Source organism: Clinocottus analis, unplaced genomic scaffold, assembly GCF_023055335.1.
Source record: "Clinocottus analis isolate CAN_PGR_092001 unplaced genomic scaffold, fCliAna1.0.p SCAF_6, whole genome shotgun sequence".
Classification (NCBI taxonomy): Eukaryota; Metazoa; Chordata; class Actinopteri; order Perciformes; family Cottidae; genus Clinocottus; species Clinocottus analis.
Window position 1 is genome coordinate 13966913 of NW_027176218.1, and position 26603 is coordinate 13993515.

The following is a 26603-nucleotide window of genomic DNA, read 5'->3' on the forward strand; positions in this document are numbered from 1 at the left end:
TATTGGCTTTTGCAAGGCAATATTACTGAAATATTTTTTTCATATACATTTTACTATCATCGAGGGTCTTTCCTTTGAAACTTTCAAAATAGAGGAGAATAGAGTCTAAAACCTCGCACAAAGATGTTCATTGTCGACCTGTTTCTCTTTATTGATTCCTACTATTTATAACATAAATGAGAAAAAGAAAAGACGATAACAGCAAAGTCAAAATACAAAACAAAGAATGTGTATACTCATTTATTGATGGATCTCCTACCACAACACTCAAAGATCCTATAAATTGTCTCACAAAAACAATGAAATCACCTCAGTTCTACACAGTTTAGTGGTTGCAGTTGGAGTGTATATGCCTTAATCGTACAGATAAGCAGTCCACATGAGACCAATAAAGTGTGTATTCATGATAGTAAGTCATCATCAAAGGAGACAGTCATACCCATGCCAAGAGAAAGCCAAAGAAAATGTGTGTATATGCTGACTCCACGGTCAGTATTTCTGGATGGATATTTAAGCAGTGCCATCTTTTGAATGGTTTTATGTAGAGCGGCACTGCACTGTCGACATCTTCCAAATCAAGGTAGCATGCACACACTTCATCCTGGCGACAGGTGCTGCATCAGGCCCACCAGGTGTCTGGGGATTATGTGGGAATATCTTAAACCATCTCGATGCAGTTTATAATGGTATTGTGCAATAAAATGTGACACACCAAGAAACATAATCAAAGAAGGATTCTTCTGCTTTGTGATTTTCAAATGCATGAGAGCAGTAATAGGGTGCAGGATAACATTTTACGAAATAGGAAAGGGGACATTTCATGATCAGATTCAATTAGTGTGCCAGTAAAATAAAAGAATTTTAGACAAAAGCTGTTGTAATTTCTTAGGTTTTAGGTAATTATTTCTTATGCAAATTGCGGCATTCAGATTCAGATTCAACTTTACAAAAGGTATCAGGAGGAACCTTCTTCATCACATATTAAATACAGTGTGTCTGGCAAAAAGAAGAATAAATGAAGAGCCAGTGACATGCAACTACAGGAGTGCGAGCAGGAATGCCTTTATCATTGAAGTAGGAAAAGGACTTGTGTTGGAGATGGTTGCTCCCACTTATGCAAAATTAAATTGTGAAATAGTCCCTTTCTAATCCCTTCCAGAAAGCCAGTACCTTTGAACATCTTTTGTGGCAACTACTTGGCAACCAGTTGTGCATGAATGATGCGAGCTAGTATAAGTTAACATTAATACATAATGCATGAGTGCTTTGATTGATATTGTTGACATTGATATATTTGTTTAAAGTGTCTGTTAAATTTAGACACAGCAGTGCATTATCATAAAGTAATGTGTGTTTTTTTCTAAATTGAATCAATGAATAATTCTAAATAACATAAATGTTTTTATATGTATGAATCTGCTTGGTCATTTAACCGCGAGGAAGTCCACCAACAGAATGTAATGCCAGGTGCTTCAGCTGATGGCTTCCAGCGAGGACTAAAATGTGATAGCCGGTTAATTCAGAGAACTGTAATTAAAGGTCACAATTATTAATTCATACATGATATATCAAATACCACTGATCTAATATAAGATATATATATATATATATATATATATATATATATATATATATATATATATATATATATATATATATATATATATACCTTGGCATTGGTGTGGCATTACTACTCATGTGAATACACAATGTCTAATAATAACTGTAATAACTGTTTGAGTATAGATGCAAATCAACGTCAAGCTTTAATTATTGTATGAGCTTGAATGTCCTAATTTTTCTTTAGTCATGTCTTTAATCTTAAGTGTTTCGTGAGACTGTGTTGATGTATCTACTTTAATGTAGAAACAGTCTCGACAGTCACATGCTGAAATGTGTTATGTTAATTGTGTTGCACAAGTAGTTTGACATGCTTTTGCAAATGTTTTGATATTCTTTTGCTGTTTTTACATTGAAACCCCAGCCAGCTAACTTTACTGTGGCTACATATACCACTCTTAATGGGGGTTGCATTAAAAAAATGCTTTTTGAGACAATGGCCAGATTCTAGAGAAGGACTGTCAACACAAAATACCTCTAACGTTAAGATTTTAATCAGGAGCATGTTCCAGATTTATATATATGATATGATTAAAAGGAAGGTGGTTGTAATCAATTAGTGAAAATCTCAAAACCTCTCTTGGAGTCATCAAGCATGAATTTGTCAGAGCAACACTTTGAAGGGACTTTACCTTTTTACTTTAGAAAACAGCCTACCATACAAATAAAACAAAACTGACTTGGTATTCTGTAAAAATACATCTGTGCACTTTTATATGTCTGTATGTTTTTTGGTCTTCTCAAACATCTATGTGACAGAACCGTGCTCTACCCCCAAACTCCTTTTTTTCTGCATATGTACTCTGACCTCATGTAATCATAGTCTTCTGCCTCTCTGGTATCCAACCAAAGGAAATCCACTGTAGTGACAGTAATCTCTAATCCCTGCATATCGGTATGTTCTACAAAACCTCCTTATTGAACACCTGGAGACAAGGATGAAGCCATTCTTGAAGGGCTTACCTCTATTTCCTCTTAAATTAGCCATGTAACATATGCCACTGCACGCCTGCTACGTGTTTAAGTTTCATTGCATTCATCATGCAGCAAGTTCATGCATCATTAGCATCGTTGCTCCCAATAGGGATTACATTTCTAACCCTCGCAGTGTTAGTGCTTTGCTCCATCGACACTTGCCATTCACACTCACACACACACACACACACACACACACACACACACACACACACACACACACGCAGACTTGCGTCAATAAAGAATATAAACTGGGTGTAAACTCATGACCTCATGTATTTTACAAAATATGTTAGACTTAGTCCTTCATATTATTATGATCTGCTTAAGTATTCTCTCTTAGCACAAAGCTGCACACTCAACATTTTAAATAGACTAGCAAGAGATTAGACCATTGAAGGTGGATGTATGAAGTTGTGAAAGTAAAATTATGGATTTATTCCCGCTATGCACTTAAAACTGCTGATATATGCTTATTATGTATGATGGATTTGATGAGGAATCATGTATTTATCCAAAAACTACATATTTAAATTGTATAATCTAGGTGCAGTGTTTTGTGAATGTGACGATTCTGACTCAAGTCATGCTGCACACAATCAGAATTGGCTTGTTTTCCAAATGGGAGTCATGATTTACTTGCGGTTTGCCCAATGTTTGCAGGGTACAATCATTCAACAGTAAAAAAATAAATAAAAATAAGGTAAAAAAAAAAAAAAGGGACAAGAGAAGAAGACCAGTTAACTCTCAGAGAAGCAATTACAGGAAGCAATAAAGGCGTAGAAGTGCATTCAACAGAAGCAATTTTTGGTACCTCGCTCCCTTTGGCAGTCCACTTGTTCTCACTTGCACACAAAATAAAGAGAAGGGGGGTAAAGGGTTAGATTCTCTGAGGTCCCATCCCTTCCCGTTCTCACATGCTTGCCATTTCTCATTGCAATACTGCATTGGTTATTTTCTACAGTTGTGGACAGAACATTGCAAAACAAAGGGGAGGTATTTGAACTAACTAGATACTGCTGAGCGAGCATAGCAGGGTCACAAAAAGGTCTGATGAACGGTGGCCTATTTTAAAAATAGAACTGAGGCTATATTTCTGAGAAGAGGTCTAGTGGATCTGGTAATGGTATGAATATCATAAAAGAGAGAGATTGTGACAGAGTTCACTCCCTTAGTACAAGTTCAGAGAGAAGTGTGTTTTAGCACAATAATGAAGAAAGAAGACAATGAGGCTTACACATTTATATGTGGGTGTGGGCTGATTATGTAATAATCATGCCCACACTAAGCTGATTATGCTCATCCTGTGCAGTGAAGTAAACCGCCGCTAAACGTCCTGTCAACCTCGGCTCCATCCGACAATTTGGAAAATGTTTGTTTTTTTCATAAAATTACTTTTATTTTTAGAATTACGCTACTTGTTGTGTGCCCCTTTCCCCAGTCACTAACTTATAGTCAGCTGAATTTACAGCACTACTTAAAATACCACATTCCACCATGTCATTTTAATATCACTTCAAAATATAATTTTTTTAGCAACTAATTTTACTGTGTAATTTTGAAACCTCATATAACCAAACCAACGGCGGCATTAGTTATATAGCTATATAAATATCTTTTTACAACTTTACGTGAGTCTCTCCAGATAACTGGGAAGAGATTTGTTTCTAATCTCCAGTTAACAAAGAAAAACAGAATGAGGCGAATATTTATACGACCACCACACGCTGCCCAGTATTGCTAACCTTTTCTACTTGTTTACCAGTGAGACAAGAGACCATGCAAGGCTGCATTCCATATAGTTATCTGCTTAATGTTAACAATGTGCACGCTACGAGTCTTAATATGTCAATTAAAAAATAACAAGATTATACATCAAAAACAGCTAAATTAATCTGAAGCAACAAATCTATCAGACACAATTTCCCCATTTCCTTTTTTTCCGTCACTAATTTAGACCATGGCACATATCTTCATCAAATATACAGCTTTAAAAAAAGAATGTTTCACCCTAGTGTAAATACATCTAAAGGGTTGAATTAACGAGTACATCCAAAATAAAAATTCCAAAGTAGGTGGCTGTGAATTCAGAAGGATGGCACTAACGACAGAATTAATTCTATATTCCGTGGCTGCCTACATTGTGGTCATCATTTATTCCACATTTTAGCGGGTAATACCAGGTTGTTATCGATATAAAGCATATGTGGTCAAATGTAAACCAACACAAAATTAGTTATGCATTGTAAGATATGTGGGGGAAAAAGGAATTTGATTGCATTGCCGAACACATTGTTTGTTTCCTGTTTTCATGTTACAATTATAGTTTGCTGAATCACTGAATAAAAACAGAAAACAATGAAATATTGTGGTTAGTCCAGCATTATGCTTTCCACATTCCCTCAGGCTGGTTTTTGTGAGAGACGAATGTTTCTCTTCTTGCACTTTCCCTTTGGAAATATTCATCAGAAGTGCTGGTTGCTTTCACTTCATAACCTCTCCCTCTATCTGGCTCTCAGTATCTTTCCCTCTCCCTCGCTCTCCTTCTAATGGCTTAAGTCTTCCCTGGGGGAACGATAGCCAGGGATGATGCTTCTGTGGATGGGTTTAGAGTTGCTGAAGGTCTTTCTTGTCATGGGAACAATATAAAAATGATAAAGCGGGATTTTCCAGGGCTTTCTTGATGTATTTCATTTTGTCAAAGCCAGATGACTGCTTTCTGCTTGGAGATGGCCATGGTATGGTTTTGAATCATATTCACAAGCTGTCTCTCCTAGTTATCTTCTTCTTTATTGCCTCTTCCGTATTACTTCTTGCCTTAGCTGAATGCCAGATGAAAATCACAACAAAAGTCTCCTGCAGTATGTTTAACACATGTACTTTTTTTATACTGCAGATATGTCTCATTTGTATTGTAAAAAATAGCATTGAAAATTGCATGGGTTTTTTTTCAGTCTCTTTGAAGGACAAGTTATCTAACTGCATGTCTCACTGCAATTTAATTCAAAATTTGGAGACAATTTACCCTGTCTTAAAGCAAGTCTGTCAAAAGCATATTCCCATTTCATGATGTACCCATAGATGAGATCCTCTTGCAATTAATTACTTCCTGATGACATACTCTCAGCGAGAAAAGGTTATAATGAGCCGCTTTATAAAATGAAGGTGGGTCAGGTTTTTAATTTCAGATGGCAACCAACAGGGCAGTAATTGAGTAAGCACTTGTGATAGCTGCATGCAGCAGTGATCCACAGCACCAACTGAAATCTGTGACAATCACAGTCACTGTCTTTTGTCACGACAACTGGACAATACAATGGAAATTTCCCTTATGTTGCCATGAGGGCTGTGAAAGAAAAAAGAAAATCACACAAATGAGAAACGACACATTATAGTACTTCTCAAATGCCACAAGACATATCATGTATATCATGTGTATGCATTTGTCTATCTTTAAAGCACAAACATACCATTACATGACATTTACCGGAAATTATCTCTCTTGTCAGTTTTTAATCCTGATCTTTGTTAGTATTAAATATGAAGCAATAAGGTCATTAGTAATTTGTAATAACACATTATTCCTCTTACATACAGAAGGGGACTTTATAAGTATATTAAAATACCCTTGTCCACCCAAATGCTCTTAGAGGTGTTGCTGCTATAGCTTTACTTGGACTAAAGTACTGCACTTGAGTGAAGTTTTTGGGAACATCTTACTTTACTTTATTTTTGGTATTTCTTCATTTTCTTCTACTTTATACTTCTACTGTGTATTATCATAAGTTAATATAAGATAACACTTTTGATGCTTAATATCTATTTTGATACTGAGGTTTCGGACAGATAAGATAAGTGGTATAACTCCAGGAATTGAAGACAGCTATGGTAACTCATGAGGTCTCTATTCAGCATCAGGACTTTTGACACGAGGGGTTTGGTAATTACATTTTTGTTATTGTGTGCTATCTTTTGCTCGTGCTTGTGTTTGAATAATGAACAAATAGAATTGTTATTCTAGCAAGATAAGGTCACTGTTACTAATGTATTTTGTGACGAATACAAATTAACCTAAGAAAAACTGGTTGAGAAATTACTATTTCGCGTAAGTTCACTGCATCCATTTCTCTAGCCTATTTAGAAAAGTATGCTTTGTTGGCAAGGGAATTGCAAGGGAAGTGCTGTAACTCTAGTAAGCACCACGCAAGATAAGAAGCAATGAGGGTAATAATGATTAGTCTGCTCATTTGAAATGGTGGTTACTTTTTTAGTGCATTTATAAATCTTGAACATGTTGCTGTGTATTACACAGAGCAACACGAAAGGTTGCATTAAATCAAAATAACATATTTAACAAAGATATTTGGAATATGTTAAAACTGGCTATTCTGAGACGTTTTAAAAACATAAATGAACCTAATTTTCTGCTGTGGCAGACACTTTGTTTCACATCTGCATGCCTTTATGCACGATGTGTAGAGATGTATGTACTTACACTTAAAATGCATGTTGTATTTCCTTTTGTGGTTGGTATCACATGGAATCCCCTTTGTTCCTGAGAAGACTTCAACACCAGGGACAGAAAGTGACTGAGACAATGACAAATAGAGGACATCTGATTTAAGATGAAACATGGGAGAGTCTTATGGGAGAAGAACATTGAAAGCGGCACAGTTATAGAGCGTCACCCATCGGCCTATTCCATGTCACTGGGCAGCGCCTCCACCACCACACCCGTTTCTCTGCAACGGAAAGGTAGCCCCCTAACCTTGTCCACACAGCCTTAATCTTCCAAATGCTGCTTGAGCATTTGAATTTCTGCACATCAGTCTCAGGGACCCGTCCTTCCATGATTAATGGTCCCAATTTATCATGGCACCATGTGGCGTGCAGGCCTTGCCCCGCCAGACAGCTTTGCTTTAGAATAATGGGCTCACTCCATCCCATTCTCTACCATGCAATGATTGTGCATCTTTGTGATCCATCTGTCAAGCCCCTCTTTCAAAATGGACAACAGGGGACAGTGCAAGTGGAAACACCCGAGACAAGGGAGGCGTTGCTCCATGCCAGTTCCGTACAGTATGTAACAGAATGCTACTTGTTGGGGCTAGGTGTACTAGCTGATTGTAAAGCGCTTTTCTCATCTTCCGTCCAATCAAAGTGCTTTAATACTATATGTCATCATTCACCCTTTCACACCCATTCATACTCTGATGGCAGGGGCTCCCATGCAAGGTGCCCCCTGCCCATCATGCCATAGCTAAACATTCATACTCATTTACAATTTGAGGTTAAGTTTCGTACCCAAGGACAATTTACTATAGACTAGCGGAGCCGGGGATCGATCCTCTGACTGTAGGAGAACACTTCTTGATAACTGAGCCCACAAAGAAAAACTAAAGAAAAAAATTCACTGATGACACTGTTTCTCTTATTCGTTTAAACATGGGAGCGTGAAGCCTTGGAGACATCTGTCTGCTATCAATAACATTGGCGAGGAAAGCAAAGCCACTAATGGTGACACCAGGTGCTGATGTATGGTTACTTTTCATGCTGTGCTTTTCAAATATTCCAAACCAAAATTATACAAAAGCATGTGCTCTATTGTATGCCCAAACTCACTGTCTCATGAACACAAAGGCTGTCTGAATATCTTATATCCATCCAACCAGCAACATACTGTAAGGACACCATCACAGCTGTTTAAAGGTACTTTCCTCTGTTCAGGAAACACTTGTTTTCATCAGTATTCTGAAAATAATTAGCTGCAATTATCTATGTCTCTCACCAAAGCAATTACAAGCCACATGATAGAACCTCTTACATGGGCACACTACTATTCTGTGGAGTCAAGAGCTCTCCATGCTTTTAAGCAAGCCATTCATCACTGTCATATGAGCATTCTTCAGTCTTGATGGCACTTGTGTGAATATTATTACAGGCAGACAGGAGAACAAAAAGTCTTGGTCCCTATGCAAAACAAACAAACCAGGCAGAATTGTCTTTTTTTAATTGAAAACTCATTCATACCAGCAATAATTAAAGTGTCATCATAGTGCAACATTTCGCATGGCAAAGGAGCAAATATGACCACAGTGACACATCAAATCTATCGAGTACATTTCGGTTGCTTGATATTCCCTGCTATTGTTTTTTAAATGTCGCAGCCCTATTGCACTGCCTACTGCGATCAGCGTCAATATGGAGTATTGTGTTGCTGACATTTCAATTGGCTGGATATTGCTTCTGCATTCCCCAAACATACTACTGGTTCACAGCTCATGTCAGTCTATCCCAGTGGTGAAAATGGTTCCCTCCCACTCCTCACTGACGATCATACGACATCGGGAAGGAGTGTAAATAGTAAATAGAAGGACGTTAAATTGCCTGAAAGACTTTATACTTTACGGCAGGGGTCTTTCAATATATAAAGTATTTTGGAAAATCTTACATTGGGTGAGGTTAATGTGGTTAAGTATATACTTCCCATTGACTTCAATTGCTTTTTTAGCTTGAGGCATACATTCCAAACAGATAACATGGATACAATCCTGAAAGGCATTGCACACATAAGATGTGCTTTGTGTCTGCTGACAAATGAAGTGAAAAGAAAGCCCAAGCGTGCATGCAGTCGCAGCTGACCTTGCCTGAACTGGTGTGCAATGTATGGCAGCTATATTGCAAGTTATCAAGCAAGGAAATATTGAACTGAAAACTAAGTTGAAATATTGTATGGGTGCGGGTTGAGAATAATCGTCACTGTGCATCTGGAAAACACATTTTCCAGCTATATTCATGTCTTGCCTGTGTCAGATAAGTCAGAATATAATGACCCATAAACAGGTAGGCTGAATTCAACTGGCTGCCGGTCCGCCTGAAGTAGCGCTGGAAGCAGCACTCATTCAGACACAGGTCAGAGCTGTGTGTGCCCACGGATAATATTATGAACCCAGACACGATGGAGTTTGATGCTCTGACGTTTGTGGGACTGAAACAACAAGTATATAGCAGAACTAGTAGTTATTTAAATGTTGGATGAGGGAAATGGTAAATGTTTTCACGGAGTAAAGCCACGGAAAAGCCGCACACCCTTGCTGTTGTTTGTGGTTTGGCTTTTAAACTGTTTCTGGAAAAGTGGCAGCTCTAATGAGCATGGACTTAAGCTTACAATAGTTGAACAATGTGTGCTGTTTGATGCCAGTTTGAGCCCTATTTTCACAATTTAGTTTATTTGGCCATGGGTGTTTTATGTGAGCTGGGCATACTACATCATAATTCCATAGTACATACGCCATCTACAAAATAATAAACAGGGATGCTCGCTGGTCTTGACGGAGTGACAGAGAAAAAATACATAGGAAGCTGAAAACCTCTGCAAGATTTCAAAGAAGAGTCAAGACTGTTTCTGGCTCGGTGTCATCTAATAGGGATAGAGGATAACCATAAGGATGGATGAATAAGAGGAAAAAAGAATCATTATAAAGGTATGAGAATATCAATACTCGTGTTGTATATGTTCCTGTCTTTCTGAAATATTGACATTTTCTGCCACACTAATTCAATAAAAACACAATGTGCTACCTAAAGTAATGGAGAAATTGGAAAGCTCAAGAACAAAACTTTCCCAAAATGATCATTTAAAAGAATACTTTTGATTTACATTCCTGTATCTTTTTCCTTTTATTTATAACATTTTAAAATAAATTTGATTATATTGATTATATACTACGCCACTATTTTTGACTGGCGCCTCTGTTGGAGAATATCTAACAAAGTCTTCCACCTACTCTTACTCTACACAATTATAAAGCCCACCTCACAGCACAAGCGGCGTACTCTCCACCAATGCTCCTTTTCATAATAATTATGATTGGCTTGAATAATTAAGACATGAACACTTGGCAAACTACTGACGTGTGTTTGTTGAATGTTACATATTGTAACCTTGTCTCTGAAAAGCTGGCGCCATTGTCTACAGTTTCTCACATTGGCATTTTGTTGGCGAAAAAAGTATTTCCTCTTAATATATGTTTCATGGCCTGTGACATATGAGTCAACCCTAATTTTGACTCCGGTATGAACTTCCCCTTACACAAAGCAAGTTCTGTTTCGGAGTCAAGCAATCTGCAATGTCTGTATGTTCTGGATTGATGACAATACACATTATAGTTGTTCTTATGGCTTAAAACATATCTTTGGGACGACGAGAGGAAGGTTCACGATAAGTCCAAGACATCGTAAGAGGCTTCTGTCGGTTGTGTGTTTTTTGTATTTTGGAGGTAACTCTCCCCTCGTTCGGAAAGAGGACTTGGATTTACAATATGTTCATCACATTGTGTCACTGACTCTGTTCCTTCTTTGCAAAGAATTAATGGCCTGATTAATGATTTTACAACCGGTGTCGAGTAAGGCTTTTTCTAACACATTTGCACCAGCACTTCTCCTACCAATGTACACATCATTGTACTCAAGCCAATTCTATACGGCTACAGCTTGGTTGCCTCATTAGTGTTCCCCTGCGCTCATGGTGACAGTATGTTCCCATTATTCTAATACCATTGTTTTCTTCTAGCAGACATTGTAATGATACAAACACAATGCATGGCTGTAGCATAAACTAATTAAACAATTAGAGCCACAAGTTGTACAACCTAATTGTACAGATGTTGCTGTTAACTTTTTGTCACTGCTACTATACGGTGCATGGTAAAACTACATCCTTTGATACCAATTTATAAAATCTGAATGAACCAAATTTGTTACCATAGCACTGTGTAACAAATCTAAGGAGAATAATGTAGGCAGACACTGTGTGCTAAAAAATATTTAGAGCTGAATATTGTTTTATAGCTTTAAACTCTTTTCTGTGATGCATTTTGTTATCACATAATTGTGTAATATTTAAAGGAGAGCTTATTGGGTATTGAGCAAGCACTAACATTTACGCTAAGCACCTTGCCTTTTTTTATTCATTTACAAAGGGCAAAAGTAGCAATGGTACAAAACAAACGTCAGCAATTAATTAAATAATTATAAAGACTATCTAATCCAATAAACCAACAATTTAAGATTTTATCCAATATTACTCATGGACTTGTAAAGTTTTAAAGTTAAGCTGGGAAGACACTGTACAGGTTTTGCCCAAATATAGTGAATTGATCGCACTGACACCAGTACTTTGCGACAGATTTCTGTTACTCTTTTTTCATGATTTAATTCCCCTCATTGTCTGTTCATTAAATGAATGTGCAAAGTATTGCTGGTTTTGATTGCTGGTCAATTGATTCCTACCGTATTGGCAAAAGCAGGTTTTGGCCAGGCAAATGTGTTGGTTGACTCAATACAATGTAAGATTAATACAAATATAGAGCATCTGCTCAACCTTGCAAGATAACTTTGTCTCAAGATCTGGCAAGATCTTCAATGGCATTGAGGAAACTGTCCATGGCGCTTTCCACCATTCCATTAGACAGCGCAGAGCTGAGCCTTCGACCATGCTTGTGTGATTGTTGAAGCAATGTGGCTGTGTTTTCTGTTAGTAGGAAACTGTGTGCTCTTTGGGTGCTGTGAAACAGTTTCCCTGAGTTGTCGGTTTATGTTTTCTGAACTCTTTTTGCAGCGGCTCAGTAGAAAGGTAAAGCAGTTTAGACAGGTTGGAGCATTTGCATTTTTACACCTTAATCGTCAGGTGGTTTATTTATGAGGCATCCATCAACCTCTGTTATCACTCACTGGCTGGGTCAGTATCACAACACCTGCTGTCAGCCTTAGTTTTCTGACGTGACTGCTGCCATGTTCACCGGATGGGACAGACGAGGAGGCAGAATTGGACGACAGTGTTTCCTCCTCACATTACCTTTTTTGGGATGGCAGAGGATAAGGTGAAAAATAGGTGCAGGTCAAATAGTCATACAATTCTATTTCAACTGGAAAAAATAGGCTTGCTTTGAAGAATAGAGAGAAAGCTTCCGAGCTAAACTTTAAGCAAACCGTTATCACTTGGCCTTGAGGTCTTTCCTGCAGACAGCAGGATTGTCACTATCACTCTCTCTCGCTCTGTCTGGAGTACTAAAGACAATTGTACAGGTATGACAAGCAGAGGATGATCCCGACAACACCAACAGAAAGTTGATTTACTCTCCATAGAAGGACTCCCAAATGTCTGTTCCTTCATAACTGACAGTAAGAATAGAAAAGGAGGAAGTGAGGAGGAGGAATAGTGTGGGTGATTGTGAAGTGTATACTCTGCAGTATTCCACTCTTCTCGATGCCGTAGATCCTTGCAACCTTCAGCTACTTAAATTAATTACTTGAATAAGGCTCCTTTTTACAAGTTTTACAACTTAAAGGAATTCAGTGAAACATTACTTGGTTTTTGCACAGCATGATTATTTGTTTTTAGAACATTATAGGATGGCCAGAAAATAGCTTTTGACTCTTAGGAAAAAGACTACTGATACATACATTTAATTAATTGTATGCTCTCAATGTGATCGATTGTGTGACAGATTACGGCATGTCTCTATGTTCACAGTCACTTGTTTTGTTGTGTGCATTAGATGTATTGGTATCAATCTTTGCATTCCAATACATCGAATGAGCTCATATTCACAATGTAAAAACCTATTATGAAATAAGGAGCTAAGAAAAAACACCTTACAACTATTAACGACAAATTAGCGGTTACTATTTTTTAATTGTATTTGTGTATTTGGGATGATGATACACAAAGTCCGTCAGAAGTGAAACCCTTTGGATTCCCTGGAGTGGGCTTGAAACTCAATTACATGTGAAAATGGATGGAGATGAAAGATTCATTCGTCAAGATGTTAGCAGCTACCCCTTCTACATATTTGTTTCTCTCCTGCATCACGTGTATGCAAAGAGACAAACACATACACATAAGACGACTTAAATAACCTGAGATACAGAAGGTAATGCAAAAAAAAACATGCAAACTGTATGTTTATGTTCTAAAAAGAAAAGTTTATTCCAGAAACATCTGAGAAGGCAAGAACTTTGTTTCTTTAAATCACCGTCAGTAATCCTAACTGTAATCCTAACTCCTTGCCTCATCCTGCTGTACTGTACATTTTAATATACATAACATTACCTGCTGTGTAGTATGACTGAATGATGCTGTGACAAAAATAAGTCCCAGGAATGATAAGTAGGAGTAATGTAGCGAAAATCCATATTTTCTGCAAAAAAAGCTTAAAATGGTACTTCCAGTTGTACTGCAAAAAGGAAATACAGATTTCTACCACACAAGCCAAAAGCAGGAAATATTAAGCTTCTTATACTTCGTAATAATTTTGCAAACTCTTGCGCTTGACAGGGGGCTTAAAGAGCAGCGGCGCAGAGTGCGCGCCAACATTTTTAGACATAGAAACACTCTCCACATACCCTACAGGTACCTGCTCTTCAGGACTCAATTGAATTGAGGCATTTCATGGTTACCAGATAATATGGATTAGGCTAGCAATTTTCATAAACTTCCCTCAATAGCCCAGGCACAAACATGCCCCATTCATCATGTTGAACATACCAACAGCAACCATTCAGCAACAGTAAACATTGAGATGTTTAATGAACCATGCATCTTGTCATGTACAGCATTTACATTGTTTTACTTTGTACATTTAATGCTTGTTACGTACTCATATGTATTTATTCTTTACATATTCTTCAATATTATTTAACATAACATACTCTTTAACATAATATTTGTAACTCTTACAGGTCTCAAGTTAGGTCTCTGCCTTAACTGTTGTTTCTTGTACTTAACTTTTATCAATGTACTCTTTACATATTTTTCCTCGTTCATTTGTCTTTAGTTTTACTTTAAACATTTGTCTTGTACAGTATTTCTGTCTTAACTTGCACTCTACACTTGACTTTACATCTTGTTCTTTTTCTTTCTTCAGTCATGTACAATTAGGTCTCTGCATTAACTCTTACTCTACACCTGCTGTCTTTGTTCATTTCTCGTTTGTAACTTTTTACTTTCACTCTACACTTGTTAGAGTGTTAATTTCTATTCCTATTACCTCTTTGATTCCTGACCACCTTTGGGGGGAAACACATTGAAATCTTTTTTTGTGACATCTTGTTGTGCTACTCCCCAAAGACACCAGCTTGCTGTTGTCAAGTGCGCCTGCTGCTTGACGCCACTGTTTTGGGTAAATGACATTGCGTGCAACCTGGAGTTTTTGTTCCTCATTGTTACAATGTTTGTTACTCAAACCTGTCCAAAAACACTGTAGTATCGAAGCATCAACATGAGATAAGCGTAGTTTGAGGATGTGATCTTATTTATTCTTTTTTTTTTAAAATTAATATTCAGGGCTATTTAAACCCAAGGACGCCACTGTTATAGAGGAGGCAGAGGCAATTTATTTTAATTTTAGTCGAACTCTAACTCCCTGCAAACAGCCAATTTGCGAGTATGTCTTTTGAATGAACTGATTTCAGATTTACTTTTCCTATTTATATTCAGTAAATTTGGAGATTACAAAAAAAGGTTTCTTTCTTGATTGAAAGCTTCCTCATGTGTAAACATGGTCTAGCTACATCACGATGGTTGAGTACTACACAACAAATTATTAATGATCAGTGTTTCAGAGCCTTCGGAAAAATATTATGTTTTGGAATAAAATATTATATTTCATAAATGCATCAGCCTTTTCAGATTACCAAAGATTGAAATTAAGATTGCATTATTTTTTATTAATGACAATCTATTTTAGTTGCTATTCATTCATGGTTGTTCCTGCCAGGAATTGTTCAGCAGCATACGAGTATTACATATTTACACAGTTAAGGGTATGCCTCGTATCTGTACCTACAGGATAATAATACACTTGCATTGGGAGACAGGAAAAGAGTGGGAAACATCAAAGGAAATGCAGACTGGCTTCACACCACCCTGCATGTTTAAAATGCATGCATAATACAACACCAACGGCCTGAGAAAAAGATTGTCGGAGAATGTTCAGGGTCAGATCCAACACAAAACAGCATTAGAAGGCGCGGCATCCTTTAGTCACTTCACTGTGTGTGTGTGTGTGTGTGTGTCATATTTTAGTATGAATAATACTGTGGAAAAGAGTCATTATTTCATTATCTTTCTTTTGCTCCTAAATTCAATGTTAGTGCGTAATATAGTAGTTGCTTCAATCACCCAAATGACAGGGACCTGAGAGGAAATGTGAGTAGGTGGCGCTATTAAGTGCTTTAATTTCTCCAATGGGCAAAGCAAAATTACACATTTATATGAATTTTAGAGATTTTCGCAGCAAGACCCGCCTGCGTAGTAGTTAATCGCCAGGACTGGTCAGGCATCCATGCTCACCAGTAAACCAGTAGTCTGGTTTGTCCAGGTCTCACATCTCAAGGTCTAACATTAAGCAATCGTCTCTGCCTCAACCAGCTACGTAGTGTGCAGTCCCACTGATTTGACTCGAAGAAACCCTATGGCATTACGTATGTATGTGACAATCAACAACAGGGAGCAAATTGGAGGAAAAAAGAAGAGGCTAAATAAAGGTCTCCAATGAGCATTATATGGCAACACTTATCCACCAAGAACCCCCCAAAAATCTATATTTTTTTAAAGCTGTAATTTTTATGAAATGGCAACAGCAGGCTATCAAATACAAAACTGCAGACTGGGCATCAGAGGACCAAATAATTATCCCACAGTTGAACTAGGAAGGCTATCTTTTTTCTCTAATGTTGACATTTTCATGTATAGCCATATTCTGTAAATTCAGTTAATCTCTGAATACATAGTTATATACAGTAGTCCCAGTTCAATCAATCGTGACATAATGCCACTTCTACGAAAAGAGATTGTGGGGAGAAACTATGAAACAAAAGATTAAATCCAACCAGGATTACAACATTGTTCACACACATTTGCTAAATTGCTTTAGGCAGTTTATGAGAGAGCTAGTTTGGCCTAAATAGGTATCCAACTGAGAATTCACAATTGGCATTGTCTGTTTTAACAATCAGTTTGGAATGAGTTTTAGCAGTTTGGTGTTACAGCTGATGTCAGTAATGTATATCGTATGATTACCTCTATTCCTCTGTTGTTCAAGTTCTCCATAGAATCTTTTTTAGAACCAAAAGTACAACGAGATCAGAAAGAGAGAAAGGAGAAAGAGACTTTTACCATTTGTCCATTATAAAGTCTTCCCTCTAAGCTGGAATTGGTTTATTTATATATATATATATATATATATATATATATATATATATATATATATATATATATATATATATATATATATATATATGTATTGTCCAGAAAAAGTGTGAACTGGTGATACTTGTGAGCGTGTTCCTGGTTAGTCGGTTGGAAATTGGCCCCAATCAAGATGTAGACCCTATCTTAATACTCATGCTTGCTGCTGATACTGTCGGCCATACAGGATGTCTCTCTCTCAAGCACAGGAGAGGTGTCATTAGCATATTCATGCTACTAAGGCCCTCATGCGCTTGCTTTTTTGTATTTATTGCTCGAATTGCAGTGAATCTTATTTAACTTCAACTCTGAGATTGACCACCCTAATGCAATTTAACATCCCATCAATGTCTCCATAGTATACTTTCAGATCCAGTGGTGGCGGGTGGATTTTATTTTATTTCACATCCCAGTATTATTCAATGCAAACAAGGTATCAAAATACTACTTTGTAGTTAAATATTTAACATGTGTTCTAACACTTTCACATAAGGACATGTTAGGTTACTCCTCGTTTGCATTAATAGCACACACACAGAGCCAACACGTACGCTAATTTCCTTAAAACACATGAGATACGATAACGAAAGATGAGAGACGAGAGACGAGAACAAGAACAAGAGACTAGAACAACAGACAAGCACGAGCACCTTTGGGCCAAATCATTTTGGCCCCAAACTGAATCTAGTTTTGGGCGCTGGGTTAGACAGCAGACAGGCTGAGAAGATGTGCAGGAAAATCATATATTTTGCACAGATATTTAATTTTACAAATATTACTGGGTATATTCCATATTTCAAAAACAAACATATCGAAAATGTGTATGATGTATTACTGTTATATATTTTCTTAATTGTTATTTGTATTTTTTCAGTGTCTCAAAGTGGGGCCAGGCTCCATGGCCCTCTATTTGTTAAATCTTTGGTGTCTAGTGTGGGCATGTAATAATGAATAATGCAAAACTGTATAATAAAGGATTCATAACAGGGATATCTAAATGTGCACTTTTTGATCCCAAGTCAATTTTGAAGTTATTGTGGTTTAGAAAATGTGTTGTTGTTTTTTTCCCCCAAAATTAAAAAGTTCAAAACTATAAAACAGTAATTTATGAAACTAAATACATGTTAGCCTTATTACTTCTCTGTTTGGCTCTTCAAATCAGCATTTCTATGATGTTAATCTGGTCATACTTAGTTATCAGCATGCTTTTCTTGGTTTGACCAGCAAAACACTGCCAACCAAATGCATTTGAACATCACTCAATGTGTTTACATGACGGTATTAATTCAAATTTTGCTTTACTCGGACTATGCTCTCTTTCGGGGCAACTGCAATTATCCTAATATACATGGCAGAAAATAAATCGAATCATTGTCCGAAAGCATGTCATATCCGATACGATAGCTGGCGCTGTTTTCATTACATCTTAGTGGTGATACAGCCATCTCCGCTCGACCTCTTCACTCTTCATAATGGAGAGAACCCCGCTACCTTCGGTGGTTGTCGGGGAGCTGGTGGAGAGCAAACAGGGAACTAGCAGTAGCTGGCTACATCAGGGAGCTAGCGGGGACACCCACCAAAGGTAGTATCGTCTTGTAACCCGACTTTCACCTTTGTTTGTTTCTGCCTGCCGGCTCCCGGCAGTGACAACTTATCGTCTCTTTCAACTTCCGGGTCCCGATCTGGGAGGTAGGGAAGGAGGGGGCGGCGGGATCTTGAGCATAGGCAAAGGCGCATAGTCCAGTTCCTAATCCGATTCACCATTTACATGCCGGGATGTCCGAATTATCAACTGAGTCGGATCGAGTTATCCAGGGGTGGTAATCGGATCGTAGTCGGACAGCAATTATTCAAACAAAGGTGTTTACATGAAAGGGATAATTGGATTTCAGTCCGATTAAGCCAGTCATTCGAATGCATGTAACCACAGTCAATGAAGGTGACCCCTGAACAGCAGGGGTTGCAATGAAAACGCTTTAAAAGCTGTTTAACTGAACATCAAATGATTCTGCTTTATTCCCATCGAATTTTTCTGTCAAATCGTGATTTCAGAGATACAGTTGCGGGTAATGTTGGAATAATGATGTGTTTTGCATTTGATTTACCATGAACTGAGGTTCTGTCAGAGCCAAGGCAACATGAAGGATGAAGACTGTTTAGACCAACGCCAGGGGAAAAAAAAAAATCACTGGCCATTATTTGAATTGCTAATGAGAAAGACCTTTATAGGACCTTCACTGGAGTCTGATATTGGATTTTCACCTTTATAATCAAATGCAATTATATCTGTTATAATAGCATTTCAATAGCTTACATCTTTGATGTTTATTGTTATTATTGGTTGAATTTTACAGTGTGCTGTTAATGACTCTTTTGTAATTGCTAATGTTTTCCTCCTCTGCCTCCTCTGTTCACAACAATAGTCCTCTAATAGTGCATGCATTGTATGTATGGGGGAAGAAAATGGATGAGAGTGGCATCACACTCTATTCCTCTATCCGTCACTATTTATAGCCCAAACAATTAAGCTGAGAAGACCTTCATTAGCCTGCTGCTATTCAGCAGGACCCTGAGTCGTCTTGCCAGCCAGCCAAACAGGTGTTCCTTAATAATCACTGCTGAATTGCCAGCAACACTGGTTTGCGATTTTCCTTCCATATGTTTCAAGCTGTTGGCAGTCCTCTACTGAGAAATGAATGACTTTCTAAGCCTCATTACAATATCTTACAGTACACAGGTGGCTGTTGGTTGACAGTCTGACCCTCATATAAGACAAAGTGGCAATGCTTGTGACATTCAACCACTGTATCAATATGATATATATCAGGAGGTATTTACATCACAAGTTTTTATTATGTCAACAGCATTACAATATTACGTTAATGTCATCTCTGTACTTCAACTGCAACATTTATCTTTTATTTTTAGAAAATTGCACATGTTTGCGTTCCCTGGGAGGATGGAAATACAGTATTTTATATAAAGATGTTACTGCTTTGCTGAAATGCTGAGGTAAGGGATACCTATTTTGCAGTTTAAGGCCAAATTCAGAATGAAGCAAATTAATTACTACTAAACATATATGGCCTTAATTTAACATTGCAGTTGAGGGAATGGGCTGTATTTCTCAACAGTAACTGTGCCAAAAGTCAGGAGGTGAGAGGTTGCCAGAGGTTTTGTAAATCCTGCGGTGGCATGCCACCATTTGGTATCATTAAGCTCTAGTTAATTTGTTATCGCACAGACCATGGATAAAACACTATCACCCTAAGTTGTAAATTGAGATGCCGTTGAAAGTAAAGCGCCACCCCTGACCCTGCACATGAAAACTAAGTATATTACACACGTGACAACAAATTTGTGGGTGTCACACTTGAAAATGCATAAATCCCAAAACATAATTTGTGAATTATACTTTAAGACATGAGTGAAACAATTATTGTATTTTTCAAAATTAACACATCTGAATTAGTGTAAAAATAAATTTAGGAATTTTAATCACCTGGGTGTTATTCCCATAATTGTAGCCAACCTCTGGGTTTTATTAACTTTGTACTTCCCACATACGTTTGAAATATTCAGAGAAAGCAAGGATCTTGACTCTGCTCATTTCCCATTACAAAACTGTCTGCTGCTTTTAAAGAGGATGAGAGGAGTTAATGTGCTAGGACACTACGAAAGCCCGACCCAACTCCATCTGCTGATAATGTATTCCTCCCACTAACAATGCATTCATCCTGCTTTAGCCAGTGTTGTCCAGATTGTACTCGCTCCCAGGATTGTGCTTAACTCTGGTTACTAAAATGAGATGGCCACATGCACTTAAATGTTCTTTCCGAGTAAACTTGCGTTCACTCTTGCCAATAGACCATTAATATAATAATGAACTCACTCAGTCAAATATTTAATTAACAATCAGTGGAAGGCCCTGTACCAATATGAAAGCACATCTCTATTGTGATATGAGCTAAATAAACAAGTGTAATGTGAGCACAGTGTCGTCCTTGACTTGGAATTCTGGGATGTGCAACCTTTTACTTTTTTTTGGAGAATATGTTCATTGGATTTTGCGTTTTGCACTCCTCAGAGAATTTCATTGTTGAGGCACAACCTGGATTTCCAATACAATTCAAGTATACAATTGTTTACCTTTGTGTGTGTAGGTTAGCCACTTGTGTTCGTTCCTATGACAATCAGTAAAACACAGTTCTTATTAAGAATTGGAAAATAATAAAATTGACATATGCAAGCCCCATTAAATGTGTTTTTTTTTTGACTGAATCAACAGGATAATTTATGCTAAGGGGAATTGTGATGATCTTCTACAAGACATACCACGTTTTAACACACTTGTCAAGTCAGCTTGTATTGCATTGCAAAAGTAAACTACATTTAAATGTTTCTCAGGACTTTTTTTCAAAGCTTGCTTGAGCGCTCATTGTCCCTAGAGCCTGTGTGTATAACCTACTGTCAAAAGATAAACAGAAGTTTTAGGTTTTAGTATCTGATGACAGTTTCTTTCCCTGCCACATTTTGTATTTCTTTGGCTTTTGAAAATATCTGTATCAGCAGAGAATGAGCTATTACTGTCATTAAGTGATAAATCCCAATATAATGTGTGAAATTTCCATTCATTTAGTCACTATACCTGTAACATTACCAAAATTGAAATAGAGTTATCAGTCTGCAGTCTCTGTGTAATTATGATGAAATACTAATTAAGGAAGACCTGACCTGTGCTGACATGCCCACGCTCTCAAATGTCTACTCCAGATGGCAGCAGGGATAAAAGATGAATGGGGAAGAGACATTTTTCAGGCTTCTCTGCATTAGCATATGAGGACCTGTCATAATAGGTTTATATTCTAAACATGTATAATTTGTTTTTGTATTTAAATTAGCAATCTTTCCAACTTGCGAAAAGAGTCTGTCTGTCGAAGTGAACCAACTTAGAGGATTGCAACAGGGTTGAGATTCTGCTGGTGGGTCAGGACCCAACCAAATTGCTGCGGGTATAGTACATTTTTACTCCAGGAGGATGACAGCAAGTAATCAACACCATCATCATTATGGGATGGAATTTCAGAGGCTCTTATCTCTGAGTGTAACTACGGTCTTTTTCCTTATCTGATGTGAGAGTCCAAGGATAGGGGATGTCATATGTTGTACAGGCCCCCTGAGGACAATATATATATATATATATATATATATATATATATATATATATATATATATATATATATATATATATATATATATATATATAAAGATAGATATAGATATATATCTATATCTATATATATATATATATTATATATATATATATGTATATATATATATATATATATATATATATGTATATATATATATATATATATATATATATATATATATATAAAATCAAATAATTTATTTCCACTTAAGGATCGGGCCAAGCTTAACCCAAGACTGTCAATAGTGGCCAATTATGTAATACTAAGATTACCTTCATTCACAAAGCTTAACTTCCAATGACGACCTTTTTTAACTCTTGTTTTCTACAATAACTAAATAACTAGTAGAGCTGGGCAAAGATGAAAACATTTAACTGATTAATTGCATTGTTTTTCTGTAATTAATTGCATTATAAGCAAAATTAAATAATTAATGAAAAACTAGTGTATTGCACATTTTTATTTGAAAGTAATGTTATTAGAACAATATAATAGGCACTCTGGAGCGACAGCAAGTTAACAACAGTATAAATCAGTTATCTTTTTTTCGGAACAGGTACCAGAAGAAATATGTGTCTTTTATCAGGGAACAACATAAACTGTATCTGGTTTCCTGTGCTTGAGATGAGGTGCTTTTATTTTAAAAAGCGGAAAACAGCGTTAAAATGGAATTTGCATGGTACGATCTTTACGGTCAATTTTGAATAGAGAAAGAAACGGTATTGGCACTCCCCCGAAGAGGCACAAGTTCTCACGTTGGTTTTGGAATAAATAAAACACATTTCAAAACCATCAGTCAAAGTGCTAGACCATCTGCCGGAGGGGGAGGCTACAAACTGTAACTGTGGTTACAGTTTAAATTAGATGTTGAGAAATGTTGCAGTACTAAGGTCAGTAAGACTGACATATGGACATTACCATCCCTAGAATCTAAAAGGTGTCTATAAACATTCAGAGAGACAGATCAGTGCAAACATTGTACATCTTCTCAATGTTTCCCCGTTTGTAGTGACGCAAGTCATTCAAAGCTTCCAGGGTAAACTCCCGAAGCTTCTCTGCACCTGTTTCACTCTACAACAGGCACATGATCAGCAAGGAAGAGCAAAAAAGAGTGAGGAGGTCTGTCTCCAGCTCCTTGACAGCATACAATACCTGCCACATTTATCATTCTCCAGGTGGAGTAAACAGATCAGCCTTGAGATGTACACATAATTATCCACAAGTCTAGGTCTGAGGAGTTACGAAGTGAGCTGCACATGTCATGAAACTCAGGTCAAATGTCTGCTGGGTGATTTTATCACACTTAACCACCTATACACAATTGACCTTTTTATCAATTTGGTACTTAAGAATAAGGATATCACTGAAAGCAAAGAGGTAAAGTCCCATTTAATATATTAATGAACATACACTCACAGCTTGTGTTGATAAAAATTAAGTTTTAGTGTAACATGGATTATATTTTTGGAGTAGACATGTTTTTTTCTGGCATTGTATAATTCAACAAGAACATAATCATGCAGCTCTAGTTGAAAACATGTATCATCTGCATTGTTATCATAACTTATGAAATTATGAAAATAAGGTTTGAGTTGTGATGAATTGATAGAATTAGAGAGGATCGCTTCACTTTGTTTTCATCTGTTTTTAAATACAATTAAAACTTTTCAAAACTATTCTGATAGATTAATTAATACATTGTACATGATTAAAAAGAGAAAAAACATTACTTAGGATGGGTTCGTATGAAAGTATTAAAGCTAAAAACATCATTATTGCAGCAGGTAGATTTGAAATACTTGTTTTTAAGTTGTCAGCGTTGTAACATGAGTGCACATCCGTAGATATAGGTAAAACACAGCTGTGTCTCTATAGAGGTCTCCTTTTTCCCACTTGTTTTTGATGCTGTTTCTATTGTTTTCCGTCTTCAAAATTATATCGCACATAGGCTTGACACTGAGAATAGTGCTTTTGGTGTGGGATTTGTGCTGGATTAAGCTTCAAAAGAATGGCTGACAGTTTATTGTTCAATGCTGGCATGCTGAATTCCCCACGAGGCTGCTGGTTTAGTGCAGTTTTGTTTCGTTCAAAAGAAGAATAAAAAAAAAAACCCATTATGCAATCCTGTGTTATTTTTGCCATAGTGTGTAGAGTATGACGTTGGAGACATACTAGTTGATGGCTTAACAGCGCAAACTGAGAGTAGTAACCCCCATGCGACAAGTATAACATTATGCTGAGCTGCCACAATCATTTATGTATGCAATTGAGGCAGACATGGTGTTGTTTACCAGAATGACATGCAACACACATCCTTTCATTATCAATGGCGCGAGAAAATGAATCAAATTCTGCTCACTTTTTCAAGTGATCCCGCCTTGATGGAAGGACTTTATCAATCGGACTAATTGAAGTAGGTTTCCTCTGATTTTGATGACGCATATAATTTCATTATGCATGGGTAAATGCTTTTTCTAATATCTTAATCAGCAGCAATTACCAGCCTTTCATCATCACCTCACTGCTTCAAGAATCCCCAAGTAGCACCAAGGGTTATAGACACATAGCTCATCGCCACATGGTCTCTCAGGGGTACGACACTTGTCCAGCATCTCAGAGGCCTTGCTTGCCTACAAACAGATGATGGTGTAATCTAAATGTGTGGCCATGCTCCCTCCTATCTCAACAGGCCTGTGGGTGATAGAGAAGTGTGATCGAAGTAAATAGGAACCGCCCACCCACCAGTACTCCAGTCCTCTAGGACACAGGCCACCAGTGTTTGGTGTACTTGATTCTGAGTCTAGTAGTTTCAGTAATGTGTAATTACAGTTAGTTAGATTAGACAACAGTGAGAAAGATACAGGGACCTGTGATTGACGTCAAGTGGCTTGGACATGGATCATATGCCTTTTTCATGAACCAATGAGATGGAATGGAGGCAATGTTTTTCAGCTGAGACGCCGTTTATCTCTCGAAGGGACAAGTCATTTATTTTGTAACCCGAGCAGTTAATCTCTCACACAGAGGTCCAAGCGTTCACACTGTAACTTTTCCAACAATTTGCCTTTTTTTTTATCCAACACCAATACATAAACAATGCACTCTGTTGCATTTAGCAATATTATTAAACCCGTTGAATATCTTTAGATATTTAAACTGTTGTGTGTGCTCCACCATGCGCAGAACTCTAAAGGAAGCTAAACATCTGTTTCCTTTACATAACTGGACATGACTGTTCAACACAAGCTCTCAGACCCAAAGTAATAAATGCTTTTGATGTCCACTCAGAGTAAATCATGTCATTCCTGACAGAAAACATGATTACTGGTGATGAGGGGAACCGTAGCTAAGCAACAACATTACAACAAGTTGATTTTGGTAGAGATGCCTTGCCATGCATCAGTTAGCCTTTCACTGTTATGGTAGTGTAATTGTAAGACATCAACTCCTGCAGGTGAGGCTGCAAGGATAGTTTGTTCAAATAAAATAGATTCAGAAAAATGCAATCCAGTGTCAGTGGCTAATACAAGATATGACATCACTCTTCACATTGTTTTTTACTAATCTAACAGGTGCCTGTTCAACAGTCAGAAAGTGTGGATGAAAGTTTTATTACTCACCAATGTGTTTCACAACTTAGTCCTGGTCTTCCCCCAGGATTACACAAGAATCACCAACCAACAGTGGAACTGAAGCAAAAGATAATTGTGTTGCTTAGTCTATGCTTCCTCTCCACATTGAATAAAAAACTCAACATACAGAAATAGGAAAAAAGAGAAAAGCTGAGGCCTATTTGGAGCACAAGTTGTCATATGAACTCCTCAATGCCAAAAACTCCCCTGACTTCCTTCCACTGGAGGAGACAAGCGCCTGTGATAAAACCCTTAGGGATCACAAGGGACTACTCAGGAGATTTGCATAATGTGCAGAATGCCTCTTGAGTCTTCTGCCGGTACCAACGTCTGACCTGGAGAGACTGGTGCTGATTCTCATTCAAGCCACGCATTCCCTTGGCATAAATACCCCTTCAAATCAAGACAGAGGAATAGATGAACTGAAGAGTATCAGGAGGAAAAAGGAACTGATATGCTGCGAGGCAAAGCTGGAAAAGCCAACATAGTATTCCAGGAATCATATTGCTGGTGGCATTGTAGAGGTGTTGGTGTGTATTCCCTGTGCCTCCGCCTCTTTGCGTCCACCTCGTATCCAGCTGTGTTGGAAGCTCTGAATGATAGAGCTGTGCTGCTGCCGCCGCTGCTGCTGCGTCCTTCCTGCTACAGCAGCAGTCTCTACTCAAATAAATGCCTGGTCTGTCACAGTTCTCTGCTGCAACGCATTAGATTCATCCTTCCTCTCTCTCATACACCCCCTCTCTCTTTCTGCCCTCCTCCCTCCTTGCTCACTCTTCTTCGCTCACTCAGTCACACGTGAGGAGACAGAGTGGGAGTCTAGAATACAAATAGGCTGTCTTCCTTAAAGATGTGATTGTGCTCCTTGAATTTGATGATTTTTTTTTTTAAGCCCAAGTGAAAAAGGTGGATGGA

The 26603-nt window shown here is 37.6% G+C and overlaps 1 protein-coding gene across 3 annotated transcripts in view; it reads right to left on the bottom strand.

Moving 5' to 3' along the window:
- Positions 1-26219, bottom strand: part of LOC137804304 (leucine-rich repeat-containing protein 4C-like) — a 138323-nt gene extending 112104 nt beyond the window's left edge. For all 3 annotated transcript variants that reach the window (XM_068603456.1, XM_068603453.1, XM_068603457.1), the window contains exon 1: positions 25680-26219. The gene's annotated coding sequence lies outside the window, so the exon portion shown is untranslated. The remainder of the gene's footprint in view (positions 1-25679) is intronic.
- Between the last annotated feature and the right edge of the window lie 384 nt (positions 26220-26603).